Source organism: Myodes glareolus, chromosome 2 (assembly GCF_982192425.1).
Source record: "Myodes glareolus chromosome 2, mMyoGla1.1, whole genome shotgun sequence".
Taxonomy (NCBI): Eukaryota; Metazoa; Chordata; class Mammalia; order Rodentia; family Cricetidae; genus Myodes; species Myodes glareolus.
The window spans coordinates 118806458-118825183 of NC_142027.1; the positions used below are offsets into that span (position 1 = coordinate 118806458).

General features: G+C 48.1%; 1 protein-coding gene across 2 annotated transcripts in view; it reads right to left on the bottom strand.

The window, feature by feature from the left end:
• Tmem132c (transmembrane protein 132C) overlaps nucleotides 1–18726 on the bottom strand; it is a 305762-nt gene that overhangs the window by 52320 nt on the left and 234716 nt on the right. The window lies entirely within an intron of this gene.

Consider the following 18726-nt stretch of genomic DNA (forward strand, 5'->3'; position numbering starts at 1 on the left):
GAAAAGGAGTCAGTTCATCCTGCGGCCAGCGCTTTTCTGCTGCCTCTGAGAGCTGCCTTGAGGAGGCCTACCTAACTGGGTGTGTGGTGATGCTGGAGAGAGAGAGAGAGAGAGAGAGAGAGGAGAGACAGAGAAGAGCGAATTTAAACACCTAGGCAACCCCAGGGAGCGCCAGGAACCACTGCTTGATAAAAATCAATGGTGTGGATTTACAGATGTAACTCTTGAAAGAAAATTTCAAAATTGGCTCAAAATAAAGTAGTTACTCCAAAGTAAATAAATCCCTCCAGTAGTCGCAGCAAATTTCAGACCATTGAAAACCCAATTTTCCAAGCCTCTTGTCCATTGGACTCGTCTGTAAGAAAATGGAGCCGACGAATGAGCTAAACGCCAAAGGGACTTTAGCTTCCCAGCCTCGGGGTGGGGGTGGGGAGAGTTGAGTACCCATGTCATAGCCATCATGGGCAGCTCAGTGCCCATGGAAGCAAAGAGACTCACAAAATGAAAAAAATGAAATTCTGAATGGGGAAGCCTCTCCCAGGAGAACAGCATAGTCTGGTTCGGGCTGTATTTTACCCATTTTGCTTCAAGTGCTGTCTTGAACCCAAACATCTCTTTCCCTGCCTGCCCACAGAAGCGGCTTTCCAATGAGCTCTCCATGGTGCTGAGCCTTCCAATGAGCTCTCCATGGTGCTGAGGAGTATGGATTTGAGCCACAGGCTCCACCTTGAGTTGACTGAGAAGGTGGGGACTGAACAATGAGCAGAATAGGAGAGAAAAAAAAATGGAGGCATGATGGGCAAAAACGGGAGGAAGGGGGTGCAAAGCTAGAACCCTAGGAAACCATTTCTCGAGAAATCTATGCCTTACATTCAAACACTGCTGTCTTGATCATTTGTGCCAGTGGCTCCCGTTTAGGGTACTGAAGGGGATATCTGATTAGCTGAGATTCAACACACTAGCACAGAACAAGGACCTGGCCTCCCCTGCTGTTGCCTAAGTTAATACAAAAGACAGAATTCAGAACCCGTGACATAAGGGTAACATAAGGGAGGGAGAGGCTTATGAGATCTGCCCTGTGGGAGAGGGCGGCACACTTGGATTTGACTTTAGAAATAAGCAAACAATGGGGTGAAGAGATGTCTCAGTGGTCAAGAGCATTTGTTGCTCTTGCAGAAGGCCGGGGTTCAGTTCCTAGCATCCACATGGCAGTTCTCAACCATCTGCTCCAGGGGACCTGATAGCATCTTTTGGTCTCTGTGGGCACCAGGTACATACATGGTGCATATAGACATATGCAGGCAAAACACACACACACACACACACACACACACACACACACACACATATATATATATATAATATTTTAAAAAATAGAGCTAGAGGGATGACTTGGTCTTGGTCAGTACTTGCCACACAAGTACGTACACTGGATCCCCGGAACCCATATTGAACAGCTAGCTGACTGTAGTGGTATATGCATGACATTCTAGTGCTTGGAAGACAGACAGACAGGAGAGTCCTCATGGGTAATGGAATAGGGAGCCTTACAGCTGCCTGTAACTCTGGTTCCAGAGGATCTCTGTTCTGGTCTTCATGGGCACTCGCATACATGTGCAAGTACACATAAATACACACATAAACATGTGCACAGTTAAAATAAAATAAATCTGTAGAAACTGAAGAGATGATTCGGAGGTTCAGAGCATGTGATTTTTTTGTGTGTGCAGAGGACCTGAGTTCAATACTTGAGACTCCCACCGGGCAATTTATAACTAACTGTAACTCCAGTTCCAGGGATTCAGATGTCTCTGACCTTCTTGAGCACCCACACTAACACATCCATACCACCCCACCACACACAGAGAGAACTAAAAAAAATGTTTAAATAAAAGCAACAACAAAATAAAATGGGCAGCATCCTGATGAATGAGAGTGGAGACTGTTCTCTGGTTTCCATATGCATACATGTGCACACACATTTGCACACACCTCTATACCTCCTACACACACACACACACACACACACACACACACACACTGAACCAAGCAGACGAATGGTCTTTACTTCTATCTAGTACTCCAAAGCCTAAAACCCTGCAGGGGCAGGTAGTTACATGGGGAGGCAAATGAAAGAAAAAGAGAGTCGTCCCCTGCATATCATGTAGATGACAATGACTTTGCATAAGGTATCTGAAACCTAGAAAGGAGTCCGAGTTTTCTCAAACTGCAGCCCCACCAATAGTTTAACTACCTGAGAAGTTGGGAGTGAAACAATGGATTCCCAGGTCTGCTCTCCACAAAGATAATGACAATGTTAGGTGTGGACACTCAGAACTTAGAATCATGGCAGTAACGGACGGTCAAGGTTAGACATTGCAGCTGCACACAGAAAGCTTTCTCCATGGGCACCAGCCTTCCCACTCCTGTCTTCTCCCCGTCTTGGTGTTTTTGCTGAGACAGGATAGGGAGATGTTCTAACCACAGGTTCTGGAAGCAGACATATGGCTGCCTGAACTATGACTTTACTATGGATCGAAGGGACAGCTTAGGTAAGGTACTCAACACATTAGCTCTCCACCTAGGGGGCTGGAGTGAGCCAGCTGAGGAGCTGTGCACAATTTCTGACACCTGTGCTTGTCCATCAAGCGTTGTTGGTTTTACTGGGTGGGGCTTGGACACAGAGTCATGAGGATCTCAGATGACTCGAATGTGCCATTCACGCTCAGGGTGAGTCTTCCCTCGTCAGTAAAACCTCTACGGAAATGTCCTCACTGACGCATCCAGAGATGTGTCTCGCAGGCGATTCTGAGTCCACTCAAGTTAAGCATCACCGGGACTTACGGGAGACACCAAGTGCAATGACAGCAAATTGGTGCCTGAAGTTAAGCTCGGCATAGGCATTTCTTGAGCCAACCTCCCATGCCCGCAGATGCGAAGATGCGACCCACAATCCTTCCATCTCCCCAGTCCTGACAACAGGACCCCTCACTTCTCTGTTTCCTCAACTTCTTTCTCCTTCCTTTTCTTGGGGTACCCCACCTTGGCCACAGGTGTGCTTCCATTCAGGCCACTGACAATTATCTCCCACGAGGGCAATTATTTCCCACAATGTCTCTTATCACCCTGCCCCCCCCACAGCCCATCCTTTCATGTCACTGAGCCCCTGGTGCTCGAGATTCACCCTTCATTTACATGGCCACACAGCCCAGTATGCATTTCTCTGCACTGGGTAGTTCACCAGTGCAAGCTCCCTAGCCGCGGTGGCATGGTGTTCTTCCATTACCTTCAAATGACACATGGCCATGCTGGCCTACAGGAGGCACACAGTCAATGTTTGCTGAACGAATAATAGATGAGTGACGCCTCCAGGAGCCTGGCTTCCTGATAGTCACACTTTTCCTTCCAGTTGTCAGGTTAATATTAATTTCTACCCAGGAGCGGGAGAGACTCCATTTTGTTAGAACAGAGGACGGGGGCATGCTTCGAAGCTATCAGCTTTTCCAGAAGGGCTGAACCCATTCCAAGAAAAAAAAAAAAACGAAGTAAAAATCAGAGTCTGTTGGAGCCCTTCCAGAGAAGACATGCTCTGAGGTCCACTCCTAAAACTTTGCATTTTCCAAATATCACAGAGGACAGACGCTGGATCCACTCCAAAGCCTGCTATTGAATTTTACGCCTGCTAAGCTCTGCTAAGTACATAATGAGGACTCCGAATTAACTATGCAAAAGTGTAATTTACAGTTAATGTTTGTAATTGATGAGTTGCGGGTCTCTGTGGCGGTGCTAACTGCTGAGACGAAAGGGCCCTGAGGGGGACGAAGGCAAGTTTTTTAGTTCTGGAACAGAAGGCTTCCTCTACCCATGCGTTCTCCAGTCATCCATCCATCAAGCCCTTAGGAAGCACATTCCTGCCAGGCACCCATTGGAAACACTCAGAAGCTGAGTGTTGGAAACACTTTGGAGTCACTGTAGCTGGCAGTGGGCGGGAGAGTGCCTCTGAGACCTCCTAGACTCCTGCTGTCCACTCCCCAGTCACTTGGCTAAAGACACAGAGAAGAGGGGTCCAACCGATACATATTAGCAAGCCCTGGAGCTCCTTTCTTGTCCCAGCATTCTCTCCATTGGCATCCAGTGTAGTGACATTTTCCAAGCAGCAGGAGCTCAACCAGGGCTGAGAAGTATGGTGGTTTGAACTGTCCCCACCCCCACCTCCCAGACTCATACATGTGACACTTGGTTCTGAGCAGGAGATACTGTTTGGGGGGTGGTGGTCTTGAGACTTTTGGGAGGCGAGTCCTCACCTGAGAAAGTGGGTTTGGCGGGTGGTGAGTCCTGAGGTTGATAGCTTGACCCTGTGTTTTGTCTGATCATTGTTTGTTGATTGACAGCCTGATGCAAACAGCTGCCACAAGCTCCCACAGCAAAACAGCCCCTGCTCTGCCTTGTCTGTAACCCCTAGACCATGAACCAGAATAAACTTAAGAATAACCAATGGGAGAAGGCTGCCTTCCTGTGACTGCAAATCTGTTGTATTTGGTATGCTGGTGGGATTGGGGTACACACCCCATTCACTCTGTACCGATGATTTCTGCCCTCCTATTTGAAGTACTAACCTGGGCTTCATGACCAGATACCTAGCTCAGCTTCCTCCTTAGGCAGCTCCTTTCTCCTACTGTACAGAACCTGGAGGGGCGGGTAAGTTTCTGACTCCTCCATGTTCTGCCTGGCTAGTGGAGCTAACCCGAAGTTATGTGCCCTCCCCTGCTACCTGTCAAAACGCACATCAAGAAGAGAGCTGAGGGGCTGGAAATGGCTCAGCTGGTGAGGTGTTTGCTTTACACCCAAGGACCTGAGTTCAATTCTTAGAACTTATAAGCAAAAACAAACAAACAAACAAACAAACAAACAAAAGCCAGGTGTGTGAAATATGTTCATAACCCTGGTGCTGGGAAGGCAGAAGCAGGCTGATCTCTGAGGCTCACTGGCTTACTCAGCAATTTATAGGACCCAGTGAGTGTGAATGGCACCTGAGGAGTGACAGCTAAGGCTTTCCTCTCGTCTCCATATGCAAATAGACATGGGTACCCACATGGATATAGATGCAAGCATACACATACACACATTCACACACACACACACACACACACACACACATACACACACGTGCACATACACATAAGTACCCATATGGACATAGATGCAAACACACACATACACACACACATACACACACTCACACACACATGCACACACATGTGCACATGATAAAAGAAGAGAAGGAGTGATTGACAATGATCCCTGCACAGGGGATTCTGGCTGGCCAGACTGCCTGAGGGTCTTGCTGTGGGGCCACCACCTTGTACCTCTTCTTTCTCCTGGTTACTTTATGTTCTCAGATTTGATTTCTGTTGCTTTTTTAAAGACAGGGTGTCATTGTGTAGCCCTGGCTGTCCTGGAACTCACTTTGTAGACCAGGCTAGACTCGAACTCACAGAAATCTACCTGCCTCTGCCTCCTGAATGCTGAGATTAAAGGTATGAGCCACCACACCTGGTGACTTGTTCTTTATCCTTAAACCTCCCTGGGTCTCCATGTCCCCTTTTGTAAGCACTAGTCATGGAAAATAACCGGGGGGGGGGGGGCTCAGGGCTGGGTTAACACCCAGCGCGGTGCTCATGTTTACCCCCAACCCCCTGACAGCAATGCGTTGGTAAGCTGAAATTTGACCAAGTAACTTTGGGAAGAAGTCTCTGCTTCCCTGGTCTCCTGGAAGCCAAAGCATACTCCCTGGGCTGTAAACATCCCGGTGCTCAGACACCAGGGTGCCCAGCTTCATAAGCATTAGATGCCTTAAACAAATGTCCTACGTCAGATCTTGCATGAGAATCAGGTAATAAGGGAATAAAAGAGACAGCAGGTGGGAAAAATAGTACAGGATCCAATGATCTTCCTCACTCTGCTTTGCTGACCATTGGGCTCTCCATAAAAGGAACGTTCGCTGGACAGCAGCCTCTCCCTTGGGGCACCACACCCAGAGCCTAGTGTCCCTGGAGCAACTGTAATGGGGAGAGATAGGAAGCAGAGAAGCTGCTGTTGCTTAGCTGAGGCTCTCCAGTGGGACTTCCAATTTAGAAAAAGCCTTTCTTAGGTGTCTTGGAAGCAGCTGGAATGGAGAAAAAAGAGGCTGAAATGAACCACATCCTTTGAGAAATCAGTTTAAAGGCTGTAATTTTGGCTTAGAGTAAACTCTGTTTAGGGGACTCCTCGGCAGTAGGCTGTGGGGAATTGGATAATACTGTGTTCACACTGGAGATGGGAAACATCATCCTGCTGAAAAATGGTTTTGGTCCCAGGGTCCTCCTCATGCTGAAGTGTGACAAAGCAGCCATGACAGCTGGGTCTGTGCGCTCTCCCTGTCTGGGAGGGACAGCAGCGGTGGGTCTTCTAGGTGCTGGGCTGGGAGGTCTCTGGCTCCCTTCATCTGCAACAGGCAGCATGTATTCTCTGAAGCAAGATTAATTGTACATCTGCAATGTGCAATGAGACAGCGCAGCAGCAAATCTGATGGCTGTTTCTCAGCGCTAGTGTCTGGGCGGGATGAAGGAATACTTACTGACAGCAGACCAGCTAGCCACAGTAATGGCCTCCTAAGCACATGTCCTGTACATGGACCCTTCTGCCTGGCCATTCCAGCCTCAGAGGCTGCTGGGAAGGGGTAACACCGTGCAGGAAGGGAAAATCGAGACAGAGGAGTATCCCCAGGCCCTGAAGAGGCACCAGAGCCTATAATGACACACTTGAGTTCACACCTGGCCTCACTGCTTCTCCTGTCTTGTTTTCTTAACTGGTCTCAGAATAATCTGTAGGATTCGAGAAAGTATTCCTATATCTTTAATGCCTTGGTATCATCATGGGAACCTGGGCTCTGACTCCACCAGATAGGCAGGGAGTGGGGGACACAGTGAGATAAAGAGAAAGGGAGAGAGAGAGAGAGAGAGAGAGAGAGAGAGAGAGAGAGAGAGAGAGAGAGGAGGGAGAGGGAGGGAGGGAGGGAGGGAAGGAGGGAGGATGAGGGAGGGAGGGAGGATGAGAGAGGGAGGGAAGGGGAGAGAGATAGAGAGGAAGAGAGGGAGAAGAGGCAAGAATTCAAATGTCTGAAAGCAGTGTAGGGAGGTAAAAGTTTTGTGTTAACAGTTGTGCGCCATCCATTCACAAGGACGCTCAGGAGATTGGAAACTGGATTAAGCAGGAGAGGGTGATGAACTAGTCTTCATGGTGTACACATATTGTGCTGGGCATTTAATTCATATCAACACCTACAGTGATCAAAATAAAGCATAGGAAGAAGCACCAGCCTCATGCAGAGGCAAGTCCCTGTCTCAAATCTGCCGAGACCCTGATCTTGTCCTCCAAGCTGCAGACTGGAAGCATCTTCCTCCTGTCATTCGGGAGCCAAACAGGCAATTCTGTTATAGCATCCAGAGTGACATCATCTTCCAGTTCACTTCAGGTGGTGATGCTGTGTCTTATTTGGTCGCTGATGACCCTTGTCACCAACACCCAAGGACACAACATCCGAACACAACCACAGACAACTTGTCCCCAAACTGAGAAACCCTCCCACCTGTTACCATGAGGTATATTCGCCAAGACTCATGTGCTGAAGGCTTGATTCTCACTGAGTGGAGTTCATAGGTAAGCAGTGCGCATGATCTCTAACCCAATCAGTGTATGGACCCAAGAATAATTTTAAGGTGTCTCTGGGTGGCAGTGGAAACTTGTGGGAGTAGGGCCAAGATGGAGGAAGTCATCAATGGGGACGTGTCCTTGGAGGATGAGCCTTGGCTACAGCTACTTCCTATGGTTTTCTTTCTGCGTCCTGGCTACCAGAGTGTGAACCACTTTGCACCACATGCCCTGCCATCGTGACAGCCGTCTTCATCTCACACCCAGAGTGACAGAGCTCGCTGAACATGGACAAAAGCCTCTGAAACGATGAGCCAAAATCATCTTAGGTATTTCTCACAGTGATGGAGGAACTGGATGATACGATTCCTTTCCCTTAGTGTGTACGCACCAAGTCTGGGGTGTGAAATGAAGAGCCCTGACTTCAACTTGGGGTCCCCAGGTCCTTGGCTCCACTTCTTTCCCACTGCTTATAACTTTTGCACCTCAGCTGAACAGCAGCTCCCAAGCAGGGGTTCAGGGGAGCAGTAACATCCAAGCATGAAAAGGGGCTCCCTTTAATGTAGCAAGCGTGAGCCCAAGGGTGCAGGATGGCCTCAAGGACAGGAACTGGGTTCAGCTGCAGATAATTTGAGCCAAGAAGAGAAAACAAAGGCAAAGACGCAAAGCGTGGGCTTCAGCTATTTCTTTCCCACTTAGGGACGTGACTTCATGTGGCTTTTAGTAGGCACATCCCCCACCATCAGTTTGGCAGCCTAGTCAATATTTGCCTCAGTTTATTTTGGAAAAAGTGCCTGATGGGGTTTCACAAAAGAAAAAGAGAAAGGAGAAATATGAAGTTGACTTGGAAGTTAAGCCTCAGACATCACTCAGGAGTAGTTAAATACATGTGGCAGAGTGGTGGTTTGATTTGTTTATGTAATAGTGGAAAAGTACAAGCCCGAATCCCATCTCTCCCTGTAGCTAATAGTCACTTTTAACCGTAACAGAACAAAATTCTGGTCTTTGCAAAGTAGGTCACAGATTGCTAAATATATTCTGCTAAATATATCTTTCTAATATGTATTGTGTACTTATAAAAACTGTATTTATATAAATATATACCATAAACCCCATGTAAGCATGTAGCATATATTTACAATGTATGGTGCTAGCAGATATATTTGGCTATGGTAATTATTTAGCATTTTTTGACATTTCAAACACTCACACAGTAACAAACAAAACTGCAAACACTACACAAAACAAGAGACTGAGAATTAAGCTTCCCTCCTACTCCCAACATCGAATTTCTTAAATCTTCTTATGGAGCTTCCCAGAAGTCGGCTTTGCATTTGCAAACCCATCCTTCTTACTGTCTTTGTGTCTTTGCATGTGTGTGCATGCCTGTGTGTATCTATGTTTTAAGTGCTCAGATGCGTGTGTGGGGGTGGTATATGCATGAGGAGTCTCGGTGTCTCCTTTAATTGCTTTCAACAGTATGGTAGGGTCTCTCACTGAAGTAGGGGCTCAATTCAGCTTGTCTACGTAGTCAGCCTACCCCCAGGGATGCCCTGAGTCTACCTCCCAGCTTTTAATTTGGGTTCTGGGACCCCAGACCCTGGACATCATGCTTACATCCTGGCTCAGAAATATATCCCGCATAGCTTTTAACATTAGTCATGTATTTATTTGTGTGAGAATGTGTGTCTATGTGCCTGTGTGCCCCCTGTACACAGCACACGTGGAAGTCAACTCTCTCTTTCCATCGTGTGGGCCCTGGGGATCAAATTCATGTCAACAGGGATGGTGGCAAACAACTTTGCCTACTGAGCCATCTTACCACTCCCTCTTCTGTAACTCTTTATTTTTAATTGTAAGGAAATACACTTGGCATAATTTTCTGTGGGATCCACTCACAAGCTCTGCAGTGCACACACTGAGCCCAGCCAAGGTCCCGCACACGTGGTGAGGTGTGCAGCCCCTACAAGTCCATTCCCACAGCTCCCGCCACCTTGCATAACTGCTGTTCCTCCAACAGCCTCTTGTACCAACCCTTTGCTTCCTGTCTCTGAGTCTAGCACCCTAGGGATCTACCACAAGTGACACCCAAGGCATTGCTCCTTGGGTGTGAGATACGGTCCCTGAGGTTCACCCACGCTGTACCATCCTTCACCCTTCACTCTCAGAGGGTTACAGGCCACACACACACACCTCCATACTTTGTTTCTTTTCCTAGTTTACAAGATGACTTGGACAAATTTCCAGACCAATGGATATACACATCTCATTTCAGATGACTGTATACTATTCCACTTAATAGGTGTGTCAGAGTGCGTCTGACCTGTTACAGACAGTGCCTTGACAAGCTTGTCTGAACACATATGTAGAGACATTGCAAGGCATGCTCCCATGAAGAGGTCGTAGTGGTGTAGGGTTTGGCATCAACTTACACCGCCAAGAGGGTGCACCAAGCAACTCTCACATTTGCCTTCTCTTGGCATCAAGAAGCTCAACGCTTTAACCGGGTCTGCCTTGGGCCTCTCCTTTTGGTTATCAGACTATTAAAAGGATGGACCTCCAGAAATTGGAGTCCCCTAGAAATCTTCTGGGAGAAGAACAAGCTGAAGCCCTTGGGACATCCAGAAGAGGAACTTGTCTTCCGGAAAAAGATTGACAGACTGACAGCTGTCCTTTTAGAAAACCCCGAAGCTGGGACCCTGATGGGCAGGGACCACACCTCGAAGACTGCTTGGTTATACTGCTTTTTATTTAAATGCCAATTTCATATCTGATTTCCCAATGATGGACTAGGAGGGGAGGGGTGGCTAGATCTTTTTGTTCCTCGTCTCAGTGTGGCCACACTGAAGAAACCTCCCTTTTATGCTTAAAAATGATTAGACTTTTAATTGTCTTATCAAGGATAGTAGGTAGGTGAACCTGGCTTGTTGTAACACAGGCTGTGACCCTAAGTCCTGTAATGATGACATCATAGCCTATGGGACTCTGGGCATCTCCCAGCAACATGCATGAAGACTGTGAATTAGGTCTTGTCTTCACTGTGGCCCTCAGTGGGCCCTATCTCCTGGGTTCAGGTCTTGCCTCCTGCTGCTCTGGATGGAGGCTGGTGTAATGGATGTGTGGGGGGGACAATTCCATCACATTTTAGGAAAGGTAGCCTCGCACCACTTGAGGCTGCCGTGGTGGGATATGTGGAAGCTCGTGGTGGAAAGATGTGGCTAGCATCAGCAAGGCGAGCCCCCATCACCTGTCTGTCTCCCACCCAGCACAGTTAACTCCAGTCTACCCACCACTGAAATGAGGCCATCTTGTACATGCGACCATGTGGCCGATGTCACATAGCAGTAGGCATAGTTCCAGCTCTGTCTGCGCCTAAGGACAGACCTGTTACAAGCTATGGAGGAGTGGGTGCAGCTACATGGTGGGATTGCCTGTCAAACGGCAATTGTTATCTCCATCAAAGAGCCTCAATAGGAAAGCTTGTGAACACGGAAAATCACCTTAGCCTCTAGAGTCGGGATTAGATGGGGAGAAAGACTCTGTGCAGTTAGTTTTACGTCAACTATGACACAAGCTATAGCCATCTGAGAGGAGGGACACTCAGCTGAGAAAATGTCTCCATAAGATCTGGGCGGGGAGCATTTTCTTAATTGGTGATTAATAGGAGAGGGCACAGTCCATTGTGGGTGGCGCCACACCTGGGTTGTGGTCTTGGGTTCTCTAAGAGAGCAGGTTGAGCTAGCAGCATCCCTCCATGGCCCCTTCATCAGCTCCTAGCTCCAGATCCCTGCCATGTTTGAGTTCCTGTTCTGACTTCTTTCAATGATGGACCATGGTGCAGAAGTATAAGCTAAAAAAAATCCCTTTCTTCCCCAATTTGCTTTTGGTCATGGCATTTTGCCATAGCTACGAAAACCCTAATTTAAGAAAGACTTGAAAGAAAGGCTCATCGAAAAATATACAAAGGGCAACCAAGACAGACATGTAAAGAATATGGATCAAGGAGAGGGGGTGACTCTTCTCTGCAAGGTCATTCCTCGGCCTTCACATTCATCTGCAAGCGTGTGTGCAAAAACCTGCATGCATATGTAGAAACATTCCCCACGTTCTCGTACATGTTCGTCTCCCCAGGAGGCACTCACTGAGGCCTGAGCACACACAGTAACTCTTCCTCACGCCTAACCTGTCCCAGCTGAGAGTCTGCATGAAGGATGTGCCTTTTCAAGCTTCAGTTCGTGCTTAGCTCCCCACCCCCCACCCCCCGCCCAGCTTTCCAGCCTTTGCTTGGTGGCATAAAATGGTCGGCTATACATCACAGCACATTCGTCTCTCTGGGTGCACGAGTCAAACATCTGCTTTCTCCATCCACGCCTTTATAGTCTGGCACCATGCGGATGCCCTGAACCATCACCCTTACACCGATACAGGAAAGAACGGATGAGAAGTCGGCAAATTCAACATCGGCAGCCGGGCTCTGAAATACGCTCCAGCTGGGTTTCAAATGCATCTAATATCCCGGCCTGTCATTATAATGGCCAGCTCTGCATTTTAAAGACTAGGAAACAGGTTCTGATTCATGGAGCCTGGGGCTTCGTAACCGCTGGGATGAGAATTGATCGTCTTCAAAGGGAAGTCAAAGTGAGCTGTGAAGTATTGCGGAGCTCACTGATGCCATGTGACCTTCACAAGTGATGTGCAATGCGCTTTTTCTCCCAGTGATGGAGGCAGAGGCTGGTGGGGGCCTTGCTGCTGATCCATGTCACGTACTTAAGGGGTCACTGTATTTAAGAGGGCACTGTGATTTGAAAATTAAACATTACTTTGGTTAATGTATACTTTAGGATGAGGAGAAGGAGGAAGAGGAAGAAGAGGACAGAGTGGAGGAAGAGGAAGGAGAGAAAGAGAACAAGGAGGGAGAGGAGGAAGATAAGGAGGAAAAGGGGGAGAGGGAGAGGAGGGGAAAAGGAGAGGAGAGGAAGGAGGGAGAGGAGGGAGAGGAGGGTGAGGAGGAAGGAGGAGGGAGATGAGGGAGAAGAGGAAGATTCCCAGAATGAGAATCCAACTGAGTCCTGACAGAAGCTGCTACTGCTTGTGAACCAGCAAGCAGCCTTGGAGATCACATGCGGTCATTTTGTATCTGCCCTATACAAGCTTAAACTTTAATCTAGGGTCTCTCACTGGTCCAAGTGGACTGGACTCATGGACTAGCCCCAGGCATCTTCCTGTCTCTGCCTTCTTGGTGCTGGGTTTACAATCGAGCACTCCCATGCCAGATTTACAAGGATTCTCTAGACTGAACTCAGGCCTCATGCTTGTAAAGCAAGTATCTTACTGAATGACCCATCTACGCAGCAGCCTGCAATTCTCAAATTTTAATGTAATATGTTGGCATGCCTAGTTGACATGCCCTTAACAACAGACCTTTGATGGAAGTAGAGTTAACTTACCTTTAAGGACCAGTCTGTTGTATACATCACCATGCTGGGCTATGAGGCATTGGGATTAAAGAGCAATGTCAACTCAGGGCCCCTAGCTGTGTATCCTGGCAAGAAGTGATGCACTGAGGGGCTGAGCTTCTCAGGGTATCCCCTGCTGGTGGGACCAGATAGAACCTCTTGCCAGAGCAGAGCACAGGGGTATCCTTGTCTCTAGTTTATTTGCTTGACTGTTACACCTAACCAATTTCAGGACATTGGTTTAATCGTTGCTAGGCAAGCATTTTCGATAGCTGTCTAAATCCTCTAAATATAAAAGTCGCCCAGCCACTTCTAATAACACCCACGTCTTCATGCTTGTCTCTTATAATTGTAACTGTGTTTATTTCTTTAAAAATAGAGCTCAAATTTCCCATTCCCAGGTAACCTTTTTTTTAGGCAAGTTTTTAAAGGTTTATTTTTAATTTTAATTGTAAGCATGTGTATCTGTGTGGGGTATGCACACCTGAGTGCAGTTGCCTTTAGAGGCCAGAAGAGGGCATCAGATCCCCCTGGAGCTTGCATTATGGGTGGTTGTAAGCTACCTGACTGTGGGTATTGGGAACCAAGCTACGGCCCTTTACAAGAGCAGTAAGCACTCCTTAACCACTGAGTATCTCTCTAGCTCCTTGGGTTAAGCTTAACAGGAGAAACGGGTTTGATTTAACTAATTGTATGCATCTGATACTTTACAGTAAACCAAGAAGTGGGCCCTAAGTGTGTGGGTGAGTTTGCGTGGATGAGAAAGAACACAGGTGGAGAGGCAGAAAGAGCAAAGATAGTGAGGGGCAGGGAACTCAGACCGGGGGAGAGAGAGTCTGGTGAGAAAAGGACACGAGAGGACATGTTGACACGTCCTCTGCAGCCCCGAATATAGGACAATCAGGTGCTGATGGCCCTTTTCTGCAGTGGGTGGCTCTCAAGGTGACTCTAAGGGGATCAATCAGCTTAGGGGCAGAAGGTGGGGGGGTGGGCAGTGGGCCTACACCCAAAGCATGCGTGATATTGTGATTTCAAATGCATCCTTCTGTTTACACAAAGGAGAATGGGGATGAGGGCTCTCTTGGGGGCACTCAGAGGCAAGAGAGAGCCATTTAGGGCCTACTCATCTCCACTGGTAAAGAGAGCAGTGGGCCCTGGGCCAGGACTTTAATTGCACTGATTTGTTTAGCTCCTTTGTATTTGTGGCAGCTGATGCTGGGTTTTCTTTTCTTTTCTTTCTTTTTTTTGTTTGTTTGTCTGCTCATTCGTTTGTTTTGTTCATTTATGACATCAAGTTTCCTCTCGAAATATATTTATTTAAGGGGAAAACGGAATTGGCTTTAATACACAAGGCTAACTAAATGAGCCCAGAGCTGGTGACTGTATCTACAGCGGACGCCACGAGGGATGGTTTACTGAGGTGCTGTGTGTGTGGGGGGTCTCTGTGTGGGGACAGTGCAGCAAGATGGTGTGTCCAACCTTCTCTGAGGTGGGGAGAGTGGCGGGAAGGGAAGCCAACTGGCTGTCTATCTGGAGAGTCAGGGGACACACCTCATATCCCTGGGGGAAGTGGAAGGCTAACCCATGATGGATTGTCAAACTTTTAAAAGATCAAGGGCCACCTAAGGAGTGCCAGGTTAGAAGAAGAGGGTGGTTAATAAGGGCAAGGGGTGCCAGGGGCAGACACAGCTCTGTCCTTTCAGGACTAGTTTGTTTCTGAGAGCGCCATTCCCACGTCAGAATGAGAGGGCTGCAGATGGATTGAGAAATGCCACAGCCTCAGAGCAGGCGAGGGGTCTGTGACCCTGAGCCAGCCCTGGTCACAGAGTCTGAGTATAAATAATAACGCTTCCCTAACTCTTCATGGGACTTTCTCTCAATAGAGGGGGATGGTTTGGGCTCTGTCCTCCCAGACTCTGGGCTACGGCTGACTCTGTGGAGTAGTCTTTGACCACAAATAATCCCCAAGGGACATAAGAAGGTGATCAGCAAAGCTGCACAGTCATGGGTCACACATGCACGTGATCTGGTGGCCTCAAAGTAGCTGTCAGTGCTGTCAGAGACTCTGAGCTGGACCAGAAGACCACTGGGTATCTTCTGTGGCATCACCATGGAGACACACCTCTGGGCATATCTGTGCGGGTGTTTCCAGAGAGGAATTCCTGAAGAGAAAAGTCACATCCTGAATGTGGGCAGTACCATCCTACGAGCTGAGAGGTCCCGGACTGGAAAGAGGACCATCCATCTCTCTCTGCTTCCTGACATGGATACCATGTGACCAGCCACTAATATTCCTGCTGGCGTGCCTGCCCCCCACCCTGCCTCACCCCATGATGGACTATACTGCAGAACAAACCTTTCTTCCTCTTCATTTTGCCACAGCGATGAGGAAACACTGCTCCTCCCATCATTAGAGACTCTCATGGTCTCTGCTTCCAGCTCTGTGTGCTGATAGCCATTCTCACAACCGTCCTGCTCGTACACACACACACGCACACGCACACACACACAGCATGCACAGTGGGAGCATGACTGCCTTCTCTCCCCATCTGTGTGGAAAAGTCAGTTTCTATCTCCTGTGAATTAGGTTCCTGTCCTGTCTATATGTGCCCATCTATATCTGCCTTTTTTTTAAAATATTTATTTATTCATTATGGATACAATATTCTGCGTGTATGTCTGCAGGCCAGAAGAGGGCACCAGACCTCATTCCAGATGGTTGTGAGCCACCATGTGGTTGCCGGGAATTGAACTCAGGACCTTTGGAAGAGCAGGCAATGCTCTTAACCACTGAGCCATCTCTCCGGCCCCTATATCTGCCTTTTAAAGTCTCCTATAAATGGTTATAGCTGTTATAGATTCCTCCACTGGTCACTCTCCACTGAACTTCTGAGCACCAGTTCATAATTTGTAAGAAAATTGTGCTTTTTTTTTGTTTTTGTAAGTAGGCAAACAAAGAAAGGACTTTCCCACCTATTTAAATTTGTTTGTTTATTTGTGTGTGTGTGTGAGCGCGTGTGCACACACACACAGATACACAGACACAGACACACACAGACACACACAGACACACACACACACACACACAGACACACACACACACACACACACACACACACGAATGAGTATAGTACCCTCAGAGGCCAGAAGATGGCGCCAGATCTCTGGCAACTAGAGTTAAAGGTGGTTGTGAGATGCCTTATGTGGGTGCTGGGAACCAAGCTCGGTTGCCTGGAAGAGCTGTATTGACTTTTAACTGCTGAGCCATCTCTCCAGCCACAAAGCAATGACTTCCACACACCTTCAGTTTGGCTGACTTATCTGCACACACCCCTCCCCCACCTTTCCTATCCTTCCCCCGCCGCTCCCGTCCTTTCCTTACGAGGACCCACTCTGCTCCCACGCCATATATGTCTTCCCTCATGCCAGCTGCCCCACTTCCTAGCTGTATAGTCTGTTCAAGCCACGCTTCGGTGGTGACTTTAGTTTTTAAAACTGTTTTGCAAGGTAAACACAAGCTAGGGCAGTGCCAGACTGCAGGTGTTCAAGAAAGATTAGAAAGGATGTCTGTGTGCGTGGAGACACACACGGGGGGGAAGCCTCCAGGGATGCAGGCTCCTTGGTTTTTTGTTTTTGTTTTGTTTGAGACAGGGTTTCTCTGTGTAATTCTGGCTGTCCTGGAACTCACTCTGTAGACCAAGCTGGCCTTGAACTCACAGAGATCTGCCTGCCTCTGCCTCCCGAGTGCTGGGGTTAAAGGCGTATGCCACCACTTCTGGGCGCTTCAGGTTTTAACACTGGCTCCATCTGTGGCTGTCTGTCCTTCACCTTCTTACTCCTTGTAAAAGAGGCTCTGACAAGAAAGGTTTTCCATGACCTCAGCAAAGCAGGCGGGACTGGCTCCTTTTTCCTTGATGTTACCTCACTGGTATTGAGGTGAGGAAAACCTGCCTCCTACTGGACCTGGGCTGGGAGAGGCCACACTGCTCTTGGTGGAGAAATCCCATCTCAGCAGAAATCCACCCAAGTAGCAGAAATCCACCCAAGTCTCCCCTCTCATCAAACCTCAACAAAGATCTTAAAAATGTCAGAATGTGACAACCATGAAAGCTGTCAGGGAATCACTCTTCTTTGAAAGACAAATCCTGCCCGTGTCCTCCCAGTGGGTACCGGAGGCAGGCCGATCCCTGGAGATAGGAAGGAGCAGTGTGAGGGGGGGCAGTGTTTAATGAGGGCTGAGTGTCACTTTGGGAAGGTAGAAGGCTGGGGATGGATGCTCCTGCAGTGATGGGATTTTACTCCACGCACCCTTAAGTGGGGTTAAAAATGTTAAGTTTTATATTACATATATTTTACCATAATAAAAAATTCCATTAACAAGGCACTCTCATTTATATAGGCTTGACAGAGGGCAACGGGAGACTGGGTCAGTTACAGCACTTTTTTTTTTCTCTGAACAGCCCAGAAACCCAGCCTCAGACTGAATTAAGTGAGGGAGAGCCGTGTCTTCTCCCCAAACCAGAAGGCTGGAAGGCAAGCGAACTCAAAGATGGTGAGTTGGGGATCCTGGCAAGGCAAATCCAATCCTTTTGTAAGTTTCTGTTCCTCTCTGCCCAGAGCATTGACCTCCCTCTTCTGAGAGAGGCTCAAAGTGACTGCAGCATCTGCAACCATCATACACACTTGTGCACAGGGAAGGATGTAAAGACCAGAGGGTAACCTTGGGTACCACAGGCTAGACTGACAGGCCAACAAGTTCCAGGCATCCTAGCTACATGTCTGAGAAAAGTGTTGCTTTTCTGATGGGAAGAGACGGTCATAGCATTGTTTACCCGGTGCCTTCAGCCACGCCCCTTCTCCCTTGGAACCCAAAGGGTGACAGCAGATAGGGTCACCTCCTTTTGTGTAAGAGGAGCTGCCAGCCAAAGATGATGGAGCAGGTGTCTGGGTCTCGGAGGACTTTGCAGGGCCACCAAGTCAACCCCAGTCCAGCTCTGCCTTCTGTGTGCCATGCTCTACCCGATCAGGTGAAGCCTGTCCCCTTAGGGAGCTGTAGTCTGGCTTCTGTGAACTCAGCCAGGACTTCAATTAGGACAACAAACACATACATAAAGATGAGAAGAATCAACTGAATTCTGAACCAGGGTCTAGCTCAAGCTTGTCACGACAAGATTTGTGAAGGTCCTCGAACAGGCCCGAGTGTTGTTAATTATTTGGAAAGGAGATGGACATCGGAACACACATCCTGCATGGCTGTGAGCCAGGGCATTGGCGGAAAGTGGACTGCTCTTTGTTCAACATGAGTGTGCAACCATGGTGTGTGTGTGTGTGTGTGTGTGTGTGTGCACGCGCGCGTGCGCGCGCATACACGTGATCATTCTTCAGTCCTTGTGTCTTCTTTCCTTCTCTCTTTTCTCTCAGTTTAGCCTTTGGTGATGGTGGTGGGAGCTTTACCATAAGACACTAACTCTAGCAGCAGATGCTGGGTAATTCAGACTTTTCCATATGTTCCCCTTTAAACACAGTCACTGTTGGGGCTTCATCTCCCCTTCCATTTCTCACCAGGGCAGGATGATCAGGA